This window comes from Suncus etruscus, chromosome 3 (assembly GCF_024139225.1).
Source record: "Suncus etruscus isolate mSunEtr1 chromosome 3, mSunEtr1.pri.cur, whole genome shotgun sequence".
In the NCBI taxonomy this organism is placed as follows: domain Eukaryota; kingdom Metazoa; phylum Chordata; class Mammalia; order Eulipotyphla; family Soricidae; genus Suncus; species Suncus etruscus.
Window position 1 is genome coordinate 54,499,476 of NC_064850.1, and position 13,965 is coordinate 54,513,440.

At 35.8% G+C, this 13,965-nt stretch overlaps 1 non-coding gene across 1 annotated transcript; it reads right to left on the reverse strand.

Moving 5' to 3' along the window:
- Positions 1-13,361: 13,361 nt before the first annotated feature.
- LOC126004629 (U6 spliceosomal RNA) lies at positions 13,362-13,468 on the reverse strand. Its single transcript, XR_007493896.1, has one exon. It is a non-coding gene; the product is annotated as a U6 spliceosomal RNA (small nuclear RNA).
- Positions 13,469-13,965: the final 497 nt, after the last annotated feature.

Below are 13,965 nucleotides of genomic sequence, written 5' to 3' on the forward strand. Positions count from 1 at the left end.
ATTACTATTAATAAATAATATTTAAAATAACCTTGACTCATAATATATTTATTGATATTACCACTATTTTTGCTACACTCAGTGGTGTTCAGTGCTTACTCTTGGCTCTCTGTAGAGGGATCACTCTGATCTTTATGCTTCAGGAATCATTTGGGGTACTGGGGAGTAACCTTGGTCAACTCCATTCAAGGTAAGTGCACTGCTGGATGTACTGTCTGGACCTTTCATTGACCTTTAAAAACTTCTCAGTACTACATTTTGTTCATTTTAATAAGCAATTTTTAAATAAGTTATAAGAAAGAATTATGTGTTTTCTCAAAGTATTCTCATATAATTAAACTCAGAAAGTTCATAAAATAGTATTCAAATTTAATATCCTAACTTGTTTTCATGCATTCTTCTTTAAAATGGAGCCTTCTTTTTTAATTTTTCATTCCACAATATCTAAAACTGGATCCACCAAAAATGATTGATAAAAGAATATTAACGTTTAATTATTATGAAGTATTTCTGTAATGAGATTATCAGGTACTGTGTGAAGATTTAAAATATAAATGCAACTTTCAGCAAAGTTCTATTTAAAATCTACTGACATAGGTACATGGGACTAATGCTTTCAAGCATAAATTATATCTCAAATATGGTCTGTCTTAGAGAAATGCAGCTAGGTTTTTATCATCAATTTGTAATTTGGTTTGTGTAGATACAGTGGACTGTGAATTCCCTGGCATTTTCATCTCTCTCTGCATACAAACAACACTCTAATTGCAAAAGGGTAGTCTTCAGAAAAATATGTTATATACAAGGAACAGAAGAATTTGGAGGCTCAGTTCAGAGAAACTATTATTGGGTTGAACATCATTAGAATAAACATATATGATAACACCCCAATTTTAGAGGAAAATATGTTTCTCCATATGTTGCTTTATCTACAAATAATGACAAAATGTGATTAATTATCTGAACTTCCTTTTCTGATGGCATCTACTAGCAGGTATATGAACACAATATGGAGACTTTATTTTATCTTTGGTTCATTTTTTTGGAGGGAGTCACACCCAGCAGTGCTCAGGGGTCACTCCTGGCTCTGAGCTCAGAAATACCTCCTGGCAGGCACAGGGGAGCAAATGGGATGCTGGGATTTGAATCACCATCCATCCTGATTCGGTTGTGTGAAAGGCAAACGCCCTACAGCTCTCTGGCCCCTCTTTGATTCATTTTTGATAGCTGTTCACCCTATTATTAAATAGGTTTTAAGAAAAATAGTCAAAATAGATCATGAATATTTGCAATAGATACTTGTCTCTCCCAATCTGTAGAGATGTAGATTTGCAGTTAGGAGTATATTTTATGTATTTGCAATTTGTATTCGGTTTCTGTACAAAATATTTTTTGTTTTGTTTTTTTGTTTTGTTTTTTTTTTGGGGGGGGGGCATACCCATTTGATGCTCAGGGGTTACTCCTGGCTAAGCGCTCAGAAATTGCCCCTAGCTTGGGGGGATCATATGGGACACCAGGGGATCGAACCGGGATCCTTCCTTGGCTAGTGCTTGCAAGGCAGAGACACCTTACCTCTAGCGCCACCTCACCGGCCCCATCTGTACAAAATATTTATTTGCATTTTTCTAGCCCTGAATTAACAGGGAATGGTGATTAAAAGTTGAATCTATGAGTAAAAACACAGTGATTGCCTCCAAATCCTTAACATAAATGATAGGTGGCTTTTAGGTGAACCTATTCTCAGTGGTCACAAAATAAGACATTATTCTTTTTCAGGAGTAGAGGGAGCCAAAGGAAAAGGTTCAGCAAGAGTTGGAAGAACCAGAACTCTGGCAGCGGCCCATGCAAGCAGATAAACCAGAAAACCAAATGAGGACATATGATGAAGCACATGACCCCTCACTGAACTTCCTGGTTTATTTCTGATGCTTCAGCACCACATAGCAAATGCTATGCAAATCTTCTCTGAGAACACGACCAACACTGGATAGAATTCGAGTATTAATTTTTTAGATCTGTCCTTCCTCTCTTGTCATAATCTAAATCTATAATGTTGATTCAAAAATATTAGTCTGATCTTGAAATAATTACAGGATTTGACACAATCTCATATATTTTAATATAATTTTTCAAATTTTATTATTATACAACTCAGTATTGAAATCATTTGTATACCTAAAGTATATACTAAGTAGCAAGGAAAAAGTAACAGCATAGACATCTGCAAGTGAGGGACAAATGTACCCCTATAATACAATATAAGGCAACATTTGAAAGTCAAATCAAAATTTTCTAACATTATCTTTAAGCAATAAATTCTTGTTATTTATTTATCTATATTTTCCTGACTTTTGTTTGTTTGGTTTTTGCTGGTTTTTTTTTTGCATGTTATATCTATTATAACTTTTTTTAATAATATAAAAAGGAGGAGATGTGGGATTATGGGATTTGTCTGTCTCTATGTCAATCAAATCCCACATGGCTTCTCATTGGATGTTATTCTATGAATGCAGCACCTCCAATTGGTAGTAAAACCAAATAACCCCACCTTCTAGGTGTGATGTTTTTCCATTGGTAAAAGGCGAGGACAGAAGAGGACGGATCTCTTAGTTCCCAGAGTTTTGTCATGTGGCTACTTAAAGGGTGATCTGGGGATTGAAGTTAGAGTTATGTGGAGAATTTTTAAAGTCTTTTCTTTCTCTAAGTATAAGTTTGATTATTTTGCAGAGCGCCTTCTGGTGAAGACCCAGCTCGCCAGTGTTCGGGGTCCGTAACTAAAGGGATAAGATTCAAAACTTTATTTCTGGAAGGTTATCCAAATAGTTTTGTTAGGGCTAACAAGTAAAGGATTGGTATAAAAAACAGAAATATTAGTTTTCTGAAAGAGGTACACTAACTGTTATCTCCAAATACTATTGCATTCTACTTGGTTTATATTGGTGCCATCACAAGAATTGTTAGATATCATCAAAACAAAAGCATATAGAAATGGTAGCTACTGAAAATTTTCTTTATTTTATGCTAGTTAAACAAGCAGTATTTCCATAGCCCATGACTGTCAAGATTGTCTGTACTTGAATATTTGTGCTTGACTTTCCTTGAGGCAAAAAGGAAAGTAAAATACTTTATATGCCTTTTATCAAATAAAATTGAAATAATAAATTAAGAACAGGGTGCATTATTTCAGATATTTCATATATCACAATATGATAGCACAGGCAAAACTAAAGTTCACTTATGAAAAATAACAAGTATAGAAGATGCTTCTTGTGTTACTGGCCCTGGTTCAGTCTTTGCATCTTGTATCTGATCCAAACAGTTTCAGTAATGAACAAAGTAGTTCTTGTCACTACAGGCCAAAGAGGGTTGAATCCTCATGATTGAAGACTGAATCCTAGACATCAGAATATCTCTAGAAGTCTCAACCAAGTCTCACAACCACTATGTGATAGTCCCCCACCAAGTGAGATCAAAATTCACTTTAGGTTTTGTGGTGCTATATATAGGAAACATATTATACACAGTGCCATACTATTTTAATAATATCAAAATTTTTAGAATAAATGATGAAAACAATTATTGCATTTAATAGTACAGTGTTTTAAAAGAAGGAAGGTGGTTTTTGGGGGGCATGTGTTAGTGATTTGTGCCACATCCAACTGTACTCAAAACTTACTATAGTTTTGGGTTTTTTTTTTATTATAGTTTTTTATAGTTTTCACTCCTGAAGGGATTCAGGAGACTGTATCTAGTGTCCGGGATTAAACCCAGGTCAGCCCTCTTCAATGTTATCTTATATCTCTAGAACTTGAGTACCAGATCTTTAAGGGAAGGAGAGTTTAAAAGTACTAATTTCAAGACAATAGCATTATGTACATATTTAAGCCTATTGTGAAATAGGACCTCTAAGGTGTAATGATTTCTTTATAATTAGTAATTTGTTTCTAAAAGAAAGATTTCCTGTTTATGTCAGAATTTTCAGTCATGAATTGAAAGATAATTGAAAAGAATGCTTGATTGAAAATTTAAGTAAAAATATTTTAGGACATATTGGGGATGGAGAGATAACACAGCCGTAAGGCATTTGCCTTGCATGCAGCTGACCTGGGACGAACTAGAGTTCAATTCCTAGCATCCCATATGGTCTCCCAGTCTGCCAGGAGCCATTTCTGGGCACAAAGCCAGAAGTAATCCCTGAGCGCAGCTTGATTGTCCGCCCCCCAAAAAACAAATAAACAACAAATATTTTAGGGCATTTTAAGCAGGTTCTTAACTAGTTGTAGGACCACATAGATAATAGAGTGGAACAGTGGGCATTTGCCTTGTAATTTTCCAATCTGGATTCGACCCTGGTATTCCATATGCACCTCCCCCCAAGAATAACCATGAGTAATTCCTCAGTGCAGAGCCAAGAGTAACCAGTAGTATTGTTGGGTGTGTCTCCAAAACAAATAAATCAAAATAGTGGTAACATAAATTAAAAATATTATATTTATATTTTTTATTTATTTTTTATAATTATATTTATTTTTAGTTTTTTCAGTAAATGCAATATTATGTAGTGTACAGATTTGGCTTCACACCTTGATTATGTGATGCTCACACTTCAATATTATTGCCTTCAATTCCACTACCAAAGTTTCAGTGACATCCTACCACAAATGTCACCCTATTTATCCTTTTCCTTGCAACATTTCACTTTGTTAACCAACATAATTTTTCAGTGAGTCTCAGACTTAGATATAATGTTTGCCTCTTCATTTACTTGAGCAATTCACATTGTGTATATGAATAAAAATTTAAATTATTATATATTGTGTGTTGCATATTATAGATAACGTTACATGTCATATCTATAATTATATATATTAAATATTATTACATATTTTAACTTCTTAGTAACTCTTGCATCATCCTTTCAAGATATATTCATTTTGTCACAGAGAACATGATTTCTTTTTCATGACAGTAGCATTTTACTGAATGTATATTCTATAGCACACATCTTTAGCCAATCATCTATCTAATGGCATTAAGGTTGATTTATGGATTATAGAATAGGTGTAAGGTGCTTGCCTTGCTTACAACTAGCACCGGCTTGATTTCAGGCATTATTCATGGTTCTCCAAACACCATAGGGGGTGATCCTTGAATGCAGGCCACAGGAATGAACCCTGAGTACAGCTGAGTTTTGTGCCCAAAACAAACAAAGCTTATACAAAAATTAAAACAGAAGATTTATTCCTATTTTGGGTGTTGTGAATAATACTTCTATATACATAAAGCCAAATATCCATTTTTGTAATTATGAGAATATTACTCTACTTTTCATATGCTTTGCCACAGTATGTTCCTACCCAGAGTACAATAGTTCATTTTCTTTACTCATATTCTTACTAACATTTATAGTTTTCAATGTTTTTAAAATGGGCAAGTCTCATATGAAGTGATAGTTCCTATGGATTTTATTTTCATTTCTCAGGTAATTCTGAAACTAATTTTTAAATATCTTTGAGTCAACTAAATATCTTTATTCAATTTTTGCCCAATTAAATTATATAATCTGTTTTAATTGACTTAGACTTACAATGAAGAAAATATGCTTCTTCCACAAAACTATTCACATACAAACATAAACATGCATGAACATACATAAACACATTTAGCACCATGCAGAAAATTAACTCAGCACTACCTTCTGCTACACCTAATCATACTATTCACAGAGAAGAAAAAGTTACTGACATACTCCAGTATCTAAACACCAAAGAAGTGTGAAAATTTCAGCTCTGGTGTCAAAATAAATTACAACAATAATAAATAGGTGAGACTATACCAAATTTAAAAAAAAAGGTCTTTAACCAGGAAATCCACAAAGACGAAATAACAATCTAGAATTTGGGAACAAATAATTGAAGAACATACAAAGGGTATTTATTTAAAAAGTATAAAGAACCCAGAAGATAACAAAATAAAATACCTTTTAATTATCTAATAATGTCCCTTAATTTTTAAGATTTAGTAGATTGAAAAAAATGTATCAATACAGTTGTGGAACTGGAGGACTATTACAAAGGGCAGAGTGCTTTTCTTGCACACAGTTTACTTATGTTCAGTCCCAGGTATCCCAGATGTTTCCCTGACAAGAGTGATACCTTGAGGATAATTGAGCATAGAACCAGGAGAAAACCCTCAGGACAGCCACAGTATGGTACAAAAAATAAGAGAAAATAAGAACCAAAAATGAATTCCAATACATTTGGGCACAAATTGACTAACTAAATTGCACCTAAAAATTAATGGCTGTGACTAGTGAAAACAAGACTGTGCTTAATATGTTAATTAATATATTAATATATAGATAGGTTTACAATATATGTATAAATATATAGTTATATTGTTATATTATAATAATGATATAATTCAAACATATATACATAATGATAAGTATTTGGATAATCTGGTTTTGATCTGAAATGATTGTTATCATATATCGTGGGCTCTGCAAAGAATTTTCCATGAAAATTTTTTATAAAGAGAAGTGAGCTGACTTTTCACTATGTACTAATAGAGCAGAAAGTGAAACATTAGTATCAATTTTTATCACAGTATACATTAAAATGATATGTAATTTTAAACAAGAAAAGTTTGAGATTAAACAGTTTCCATAAATTAAGCTATAGCATATAACTGATTACATTTCTCAATATTAAAATTGTAAGCCAGCTGGCCTCTCCCGAGAGTTTCTTGGCTGCTGTGTGCAAACAAAGAACAAAACATAAGCCAAGAAACTCCAAGGACAGAAACTCCAAGGACGTATTTGGCAGCGAGGACTCAAAAGTCAGAGAAAAGGAAAGAAATATTTGTGAACTGAGTCTAAGACCTCCCAGGTACACGCCCCCCCTCTTTAAAGAATCCAAGGGGGAACCTTTGCAAAAGCTGGCTCCCTGTGTGTGACACCAGGCGGGGAAAATCCGCGAAAGTACACCGGCCCAGTGGGGCTCAGCTGTGAAAGACTGTGAGTGTGACCTGTCTATGTCTGTCTACTGTCCTCTTGCGTGAAACTCTTGCGAGTGGGGCAAAAAGAGGCTCAGAGGAGCACGGCCGCTCTGCTTCGCTACGCGGCCGTGCACTCTTTCTAAGGAAAGAACTCCATTGCAACAAGAAGGAAAAATCACACTAAGAACGGCGCTATATCACAGAAGCAAACATTTCTCTCTGGACTGTCTTCTCTGTTGCATGCTCGGGCCTAAGATTTGACCCAGTGTGAGGCTTCATCCACGGAGGACTCCCCTCCCTTAGAGGCAAGTCAGCCCATCCAGAAAGGGAGGAGCCAGAGGAGTGTGCTGCCTACATCATATAGACAATGAATACCACCACAACACGTAGAAAAACCCACAATACAAGTGTGACAATGGGGAAACAACGCAGGCCAGCATCAGACATAGAGAATGAAGATGACAATTCTGAGGACCAGATAATGACTGAACAACTAATCAACCTCTCAGATAAGGACTTTAGACTAGCAATATGGAAGGTGCTCAACAGACTCCAAGAAACCATGGATCGAGTTGAACAGAACACTAATAAGAACCAAGAAAATATGAAGGCAGAAATGACAAAACTCCAAACTGAAATAACATGTCAACTAACAGGACTGAAAAAGTCAGTAAACGAAGTGAATGACAAAATGGATAAGCTCTGGGACAGGGTATCAGAAGCTGAGAATAGACTTGGTGCTGTGGAAGATGAGATACATAACAATTCCATACAGCAGGAGAGATTGGACAAAAAACTTAAAGCAAATGAGCAGACAATGGAAAAATTAGTCAAAGAATGGGAACAGACGAAAATAGACGTCTATGATAAGATCAACAGAAACAACTTAAGAATCATTGGAGTCCCAGAGACCCAGGAAGAAAATTTCCAGGAAGAATCAATGGTCAAGAACATCATTAAAGAGAAACTTCCAGAGCTAAAGAATATATGTGATCAAATCCTGCATGCCCGAAGAGTACCAACCAAAAGAGACCCCAGAAAAACCACCCCAAGACACATCCTAGTCACAATGACAAATCCCACAGATAGAGACAGAATTCTGAAAACAGCAAGATCAAAAGGGGAAATCATGTTCAAGCAAGCTTCCCTGAGATTTACAGCAGACCTGTCACCAGAAACGCTCAATGCCAGAAAGCAGTGGTGGGATATTGTGACAAGACTGAATGAAATGAATGCTTCACCCAGAATACTATACCCAGCAAAACTCACTTTCCGGTTTGATGGAAGAATACATGGTTTCACAGACAAAAAACAGCTCAGAAACTTCACAGACACAAAACCAGTCTTAAGAGAAAAACTGAAAGACCTAATCTAAGACAAGACTACCCAAAAGACACACCAAATTTTGAAATAAAGATGGCGTTAAATCCCAGGACAATTCTTTCTCTCAACGTCAATGGACTAAATGCACCAGTTAAGAGACACAGAGTGGCTAAATGGATCAAAAAACTCAATCCAACCTTCTGCTGCCTACAAGAAACGCACCTGAATAGTCAGAACAAACATAGACTCAAAATAAAAGGCTGGAGAAAAGTTATCCAAGCAAACAACACCCATAAAAAAGCTGGAGTGGCCATACTAATATCAGGTAATGCAAACTTTATACTCAGGAAGGTTGTAAGGGACAAAGACGGACATTTTATATTAATCAAGGGGTACGTAGAGCAGGAAGAATTCACTCTCCTAAACATATATGCACCGAATGAGGGGCCAGCAAAATATTTAATACAACTGTTGACAAATCTGAAAAATAATATCAACAACAACACAATAATTGTGGGGGACCTTAACACGGCTTTGTCAACACTGGACAGGTCAACCAGACTGAAACCCAACAAGAATATACTAGACCTGAGGAGAGAAATGGAAGAAAGAGGCCTAGTGGATATATATAGGACACTCCATCCCCAGAAACCTGGATACACATTCTTCTCCAATGTACATGGGACATTCTCCAGGATAGACTACATGCTGGCACATAAAACATACCTCCATAAGATCAAGAGGATAGAAATTTTGCAGACTACCTTCGCTGACCACAAGGCTCTGAAATTATTTGTGAACTCCAAAGGGACTCGGAAGAAACACTTTAACATCTGGAAGTTAAACAGCCTCATGCTCAATAACCAGTGGGTCCGAGATGAAATCAAGGAGGAAATAAAAAAGGTTCCTGGAAACAAATGACAATAAAGACACAAACTCTCAGAACTTATGGGACACAGCAAAAGCAGTACTGAGAGGAAAATTTATAGCTTTGCAAGCACACATCAGGAAGGAAGAAGGAGCTTACCTGAGTAGCTTAATGACACAGCTAATAGAACTAGAAAATGCTCAACAAAAGGACCCAAGAATAGGAAGACAGAAGGAAATAACAAAGCTGAGAGCAGAAATCAACGAAGTGGAAACTCAAAAAACAATCCGAAAGATCAACGAAAGCAGAAGTTGGTTCTTTGAAAAAATAAACAAGATTGATAGACCACTGGCAAACCTAACAAAGAAAGAGAGAGAGAGAAACTTGATAACTCGTATCAGGAATGAAAAAGGAGAGATCACTACTGATATGACAGAGATTCAAAGGGTAATCAGAAACTACTTTGAAAAACTCTACGCCACTAAAAATGAGAACCTGGAAGAAATGGATAAATTCTTGGACTCTTATAATCTTCCACGGTTGAAGGAAGAGGATGTAGCATATCTAAACACCCCCATCACCATTGATGAAATTAAAACAGTAATCAAATGTCTGCCGAAAAACAAAAGCCCAGGTCCAGATGGATTCACTAATGAATTCTATCAAACTTTCCAAGAGGAACTACTGCCAATCTTGGCAAGACTCTTTCATGAAATTGAACAAACAGAAACACTTCCAAATAGCTTTTATGAAGCCAACATCACCTTGATACCTAAACCAGACAGAGACGCTACCAAAAAAGAAAATTACAGACCAATATCACTGATGAATGCAGATGCAAAGATCCTCAACAAAATCCTGGCAAATAGGATTCAATGCCTCGTTAAGAAGATCATCCACTACGATCAAGTAGGTTTCATCCCAGGAATGCAAGGCTGGTTTAACATCCGTAAATCTATCAACATAATACACAACATCAATAACAAGAAAAATAAAAACCACATGATCATATCAATAGATGCAGAGAAAGCATTTGATAAGGTCCAACACCCATTCTTGATCAAAACTCTCAGCAAGATGGGAATGGAGGGAACCTTTCTCAATATAGTGAAGGCCATCTACCACAAGCCAGTGGCAAATATTATCCTCAATGGAGAAAAACTGAAAGCCTTCCCTCTAAATTCTGGCACAAGACAAGGCTGTCCTCTCTCACCACTCCTATTCAACATAGCACTGGAAGTACTTGCTATAGCGATTAGGCAAGAAAAGGATATCAAGGGAATCCAGATAGGAAAGGAAGAAGTCAAGCTCTCACTGTTTGCAGATGACATGATACTCTACTTAGAAAACCCTAAAGACTCTATCAAAAAGCTTCTAGAAACAATAGACTCATATAGCAAGGTGGCAGGCTACAAAATTAACACACAAAAATCAATGGCCTTTCTATATACCAATAGTAATAAGGATGAAATGGACATTAAGAAAACAACCCCATTCACAATAGTACCACACAAACTCAAATATCTTGGAATCAACTTGACTAAATATGTGAAGGACCTATACAAAGAAAACTATAAAACTCTGCTCCAAGAAATAAGAGAGGACACACGGAAATGGAAACACATACCCTGCTCATGGATTGGCAGAATTAACATCATCAAAATGGCAATTCTCCCCAAGGCATTATACAGATTTAATGCCATCCCTCTAAAGATACCCATGACATTCTTCAAAGAAGTGGATCAGACACTCTTGAAATTCATTTGGAACAATAAACACCCTCGAATAGCTAAAGCAATCATTGGGAAAAAGAATATGGGAGGAATTACTTTTCCCAACTTTAAACTGTACTACAAAGCAACAGTTATCAAAACAGCATGGTATTGGAATAAGGATAGGTCCTCAGATCAGTGGAATAGGCTTGAATACTCAGAAAATGTTCCCCAGACATACAACCATCTAATTTTTGATAAAGGAGCATGAAATCCTAAATGGAGCAGGGAAAGCCTCTTCAACAAGTGGTGTTGGCACAATTGGATAGCCACTTGCAAAAAATTAAACTTAGACCCCCAGCTAACATCATGTACAAAGGTAAAATCCAAATGGATTAAAGACCTCGATATCAGCCCCAAAACCATAAGATATATAGAACAGCACATAGGCAAAACACTCCAGGACATTACAGGCATCTTCAAGGAGGAAACTGCACTCTCCAAGCAAGTGAAAGCAGAGATTAACAGATGGGAATATATTAAGCTGAGAAGCTTCTGCACCTCAAAGGAAATAGTGCCCAGGATACAAGAGCCACCCACTGAGTGGGAGAAACTATTCACCCAATACCCATCAGATAAGGGGCTAATCTCCAAAATATACAAGGCACTGACAGAACTTTACAAGAAAAAAACATCTAACCCCATCAAAAAATGGGGAGAAGAAATGAACAGACACTTTGACAAAGAAGAAATACGCATGGCCAAAAGACACATGAAAAAATGTTCCACATCACTAATCATCAGGGAGATGCAAATCAAAACAACGATGAGATACCACCTCACACCCCAGGGAATGGCACACATCACAAAGAATGAGAATAAACAGTGTTGGCGGGGATGTGGAGAGAAAGGAACTCTTATCCACTGCTGGTGGGAATGCTGTCTAGTTCAACCTTTATGGAAAGCGATATGGAGATTCCTCCAAAAACTGGAAATCGAGCTCCCATACGATCCAGCTATACCACTCCTAGGAATATACCCTAGGAACACCAAAATACAATACAAAACCCCCTTCCTTACACCTATATTCATTGCAGCTCTATTTACCATAGCAAGACTCTGGAAACAACCAAGATGCCCTTCAACAGACGAATGGCTAAAGAAACTGTGGTACATATACACAATGGAATATTATGCAGCTGTCAGGAGAGATGAAGTCATGAAATTTTCCTATACATGGATGTACATGGAATCTATTATGCTGAGTGAAATAAGTCAGAGAGAGAGAGAAAAACGCAGAATGGTCTCACTCATCTATGGGTTTTAAGAAAAATGAAAGACACCCTTGTAATAATAATTTTCAGACACAAAAGAGAAAAGAGCTGGAAGTTCCAGCTCACCTCAGGAAGCTCACCACAAAGAGTGATGAGTTTAGTTAGAGAAATAACTACATTTTGAACTGTCCTAATATTGAGAATGTATGAGGGAAATGTTGAGCCTGTTTAGGGTACAGGCGGGGGTTGGGTGGGGAGGAGGGAGATTTGGGACTTGGGTGATGGGAATGTTGCACTGGTGATGGGTGGTGTTCCTTTTATGACTGAAACCCAAACACAATCATGTATGTAATCAAGGTGTTTAAATAAAAAAAAAATTATGCATTAAAAAAAATAAAATAAAATTGTAAGGCATTTTTCTTAGATACATGATATTTAAGTTATTAACCATTTTGTTTTAATTCTGATATCAATATTTTAAAATACATATCTAGGATTTTATCCTTACACCTGACTTGACTAAACTCCAGTGACCTATCAATGACCTATTTCTCATTTATTGTACACCAAATTTCTCTAGTGCATAATAAAATTATACCCCCTAAAAATTTAACTATAATTCATGTACTTTACAATAGTTTTCAAAGAAGAAATAGATTCTTGGTGATTCTGAGAAATGTTCAATTTTGCAAGTAATTAAAATTCTTTGATATATGGCTAATAAATGCAGAAAATAATAAGTCATGTAATTTACTAATGAGTACATATTAAATTATATTTATTTTAAAATAGCTTATACCAGTTTGGCACATAGAAACCTTAAAATGACAATATAGTTAGGACAACTTGAAGAAAATATAATTTCTAATTTACTTAAATTCTACAAATAAATCAACAAATAAATTCTTGGTGATTCAAAATATTATTTCATCATAGATATGACTTTTTTGGGGGTTTTTGGACCACACCTGTTTGATGCTCAGGGGTTACTCCTGGCTAAGTGCTCAGAAATTGCCCCTGGCTTGGGGGGACCATATGGGATGCCGGGGGATCGAACCGTGGTCCTTCCTTGGCTAGCGCTTGCAAGGCAGACACCTTACCTCTAGTGCCACCTTGCCGGCCCCAGATATGACTTTTTACTTAGTTAAGAGAATGCAATAAAGTAAAATATTATAAAACTTTTTTTTAAATATGGAACGCTTTACGAATTTTCGTGTCATCCTTGCGCAGGAGCCATCCTAATCTTCTCTGTATCGTTCCAATTTTAGTACATGTGCTGCCAAAGTGAGCACAAAATATTATAAAACTTTAATTCACTATTCAAACACTAAAAACAGGACTCATACATAGAACAGCAGAATTTTAGATGTTATTTGAAATACAATATTTTAAACTGTTTTATAAAAATCAATGACTCTTAAGAATTAATAAATAACCATATTCCTCCATATTTGCAAAGTCAATAAAATATTTTTGATAATAAAATAATACTCTAACAGTAACAAATCCAGGATCATTTCTAAATCCCTTTAATCTAAAGCTCATTTCATATTGTAATTTACAAATAAAAGATAAAACACTAGTTTTAAAGTTAGTTGAAATGTGGATCATATAGGGCTTCTGTAAGGTTTCCAAGTGCTTCAGAAATGGATATGCTTTGGGAATTGTAAACTGTCTTCACATGATATGCTTTGTAAATGTCACATACTGTTAGAGATGTGACAGTAAATAAAATGATCAAGTAATATAAATGAAAAATATCAGCCTCAAATCAGCAGTAGTAAGTAAC